This window comes from Stomoxys calcitrans, chromosome 1 (assembly GCF_963082655.1).
Source record: "Stomoxys calcitrans chromosome 1, idStoCalc2.1, whole genome shotgun sequence".
Taxonomy (NCBI): domain Eukaryota; kingdom Metazoa; phylum Arthropoda; class Insecta; order Diptera; family Muscidae; genus Stomoxys; species Stomoxys calcitrans.
This window is the reverse complement of record NC_081552.1, coordinates 76,614,235-76,617,335: the sequence shown is the minus strand read 5'-3', so window position 1 is coordinate 76,617,335 and position 3,101 is coordinate 76,614,235. Positions and strand designations below refer to the sequence as shown.

Below are 3,101 nucleotides of genomic sequence, written 5' to 3'. Positions count from 1 at the left end.
CTTCAGCTGGGCTGAAGTGACGGTATACCGGAAAAAATGGTTGTCCATCTTTACCTTTACGTTTAGTTCTGATTGCATAACTACACGTTGATGGTATAACCATGACATAATTACCAGATAGTGTACCATAAACAGCTGAGCACAATTTTTTCTCGCGGAGTGCACTATCAACGAGTCAACGAGTTCTGGTTGTGTGTGCGTATTATAGATAAGAACCATAACACACACAAGCAAACGAGAAATGGCGCCACTAGTAACATACTCAAAATCGGAGTTGCACTAATCACTGATTTTGACAGATAGTGCACTCAATATTTTGTTGTTGGACAACTGCCACTACCTATACATGAATATATGTTGGGTATAACTGCAATAACGGATCATCAGCATGTGCGGCATTAACCTCATTATTATGCTGATGTATTGCTTTTACATTAGCTTTGTATTATGTCCCTTCAACTTTTCGTGTGCCCGTTAACAAAGGCTTCTTATTTACTAGAAATTCACATTTTGTTGGTGGTGAGTTGAACTCGCCGTTCCTCCGCCGCAGGAACTGAAAATAAATTTCTAGAACATTTGGTACATACCAGACGTCCTTCAAATCTATTATAACATTTTTGCCCGGAACGTAAGATTCTATTTCAACTGTTCCTTCAGCAACGGCTTCAAATATTTCTTTTAATTTTTCAATATTCCTGAAAAATGTTGGATTTTAACAAACGTGACGATTGGTACCATTATCTATACACCAATCTTCTGCATTGCTATCCTGAATGAGTATTTGCAAACTTTCGTGGATCATTGATTTTGCTTCTCCATTTCTTGGTTTGTTCCAAGATATATTCATTTACCGGTACTGGCAGTTGGCCAACAACAAAATATTGGGTGCACATTTTGTCAAAACCAGTGATAAGTGCAACCCTGATTTTGTGTATGTTACTATTGGGTTGCCCAAAAAGTAATTGCGGGTTTTTCATATAGTCGGCGTTGACAAATTTTTTCACAGCTTGTGACTCTGTAGTTGCATTCTTTCTTCTGTCAGTTATCAGCTGTTACTTTTAGCTTGCTTTAGAAAAAAAGTGTAAAAAAAGTATATTTGATTAAAGTTCATTCTAAGTTTTATTAAAAATGGATTTACTTTCTTTTAAAAAATCCGCAATTACTTTTTGGGCAACCCAATAGTTTGTGCCATTTTTTATTGTTTGTGTGTGGTATGGTTCTTAACTATAATACACACACACAACCAAAACTCGTTGATAGATAGTGAACTTTGCGAGAAAAAATTGTACTCAGCTGTTAACATTACATTACCTGGCAATTTTGTCATGGCTTGTTCGGTTTGCCATCATTAATCCATTTACGGCAGCCGCCAACCAAGAGAGCCCTCTTTTTGCAATAATTACATGTATCTGATTTCCTGTTTATGATGCTGTTTTCTTCAGGCTTCTTGAACCTTGAATTCCTTGCCATCGCGGCGCTCGCTGGACGGTTATCTCACCGACAGACTTTTCTTCATTTTTCGACAACAACATCCAAATGAATTAAAATGTTTTAAATTGGTTTGGTAAAATTTTGCACACAAGGAGTAAATCAGGTAGAACATTTTCTTCTCTTGAACCCCATTCAGGTAATTTTATAAAGGGAAAACAGATGATCGAGCCATTAAATCCGGATTTAAAGAGTAGTGTAAACAGAGTTTTGCCCTTAGACCATTATTTAGCTTCAGCCAAAGCGTCTTTAATTTTGCAATGTGCATGGAAACATCATGAGTAGGATTCCATTCAATTTGAAAGAAATTAATACATATTTTAAAAACCTGATCTTTGGATTGCGCTTCAAACTGTAACTTTAAAGCATCCCAAGTATTTGCGGCTGAATCTTGATCCATTATCTTCTGGTAAATGTCATCACTAACTGCACTCACCAATAACGATTTTGCGTAACTATTGGTCTGTCTATAAAGATCCATTGACGACTTAAATATTCTTTTCTCTTCTGCTGTGGCATTTTCTGCTAATATGGCTTCAATAAACTTCTTTCTATTACATCTAAGGCTCCTTTGTGGTAATCCAGAATGGTTCGAATTTTTCTCTTCCACAATCCGGCCAATCCGTTTCTTTATGCAACAGCTTCAAATTCTTCGAAAAATCCATTGTATTCTTGTATCCTTTTTTTCCGATATTTTTCTTGATTTTTATTTAAAAGCTGTCTGAGCCCATAACCTATTACAGTAACAGCTTTTATTGAAGTAAACCAATGCAAAATTGTAGATATTTGAAACATACAAACCAATAACAAATGCCTACACGATTGCTTTTAAAAAACTTAAACATATAAAAGTACAATATTACAAAGTACATTGATGTAATGGTAACAAAACATAACACTTAATGAATAACTTCAACTGTATTTAATTGTTTTTAAGCAAGTCATAAGTAATTTTCAATAAAATTTCAGTATTTAAAATAGTTTGGGTTGTTTTTGCTCTGGCAGAAATGTCAAAAATTTTTATAGTGAGGCTGTGTGTCGAATGGTAACAAAGTTGTAGGGATAGTAAAAATATGACGTTAAGTGTGGTGAATAATTTTTGAGTAGCCCAATAAGTAAAATTATTGTTTATTATCATTGGCAACGGTATTTTAAAATGTTGTTATTTAACAATAATAGCCTAAAGTACAGTTTTGTGTTTGTAGTTTATTGAAATGATGGCGTCGCCGTTTAGTGATTTTTCGATAACAACGTCAACAGTTTGTTTAGCTGGCATGAGTTTCGTTCATCATTTTCATGTAAACAATTGAAAAAAAAAAAAATAGAAACAAATTGCATTCATTTTTTGTGAAGTAATGGTTCGTGAAGAAGGTTCCATGTGTAAAACTTCCTTAAATTGGGAAATAATTAATACAAATGTCTTTAAAATAACATTACTTGTCTTACTCGCCGTGTTTCCTCTTTTCCAAAGCAAGGCCTAAAATATCTCCATATAACGTTCGCATTTGCAATATAAGGCCGGCACTATATTCGATTTTCGCGTTGAAACTCCATATTAAAAAAAAACGGAAAAATTTGCCGAAATATGTTCGTTTCGTCATAACTTGTTTTTT

At 34.2% G+C, this 3,101-nt stretch overlaps 1 long non-coding RNA gene across 1 annotated transcript; it reads right to left on the bottom strand.

Moving 5' to 3' along the window:
* Positions 1-1,541: 1,541 nt before the first annotated feature.
* LOC131994244 (uncharacterized) lies at positions 1,542-2,339 on the bottom strand. Its single transcript, XR_009396564.1, has 2 exons — positions 2,286-2,339; positions 1,542-2,222 (listed from the first exon to the last, which is right to left on the bottom strand). It is a non-coding gene; the product is annotated as an uncharacterized LOC131994244 (long non-coding RNA).
* Between the last annotated feature and the right edge of the window lie 762 nt (positions 2,340-3,101).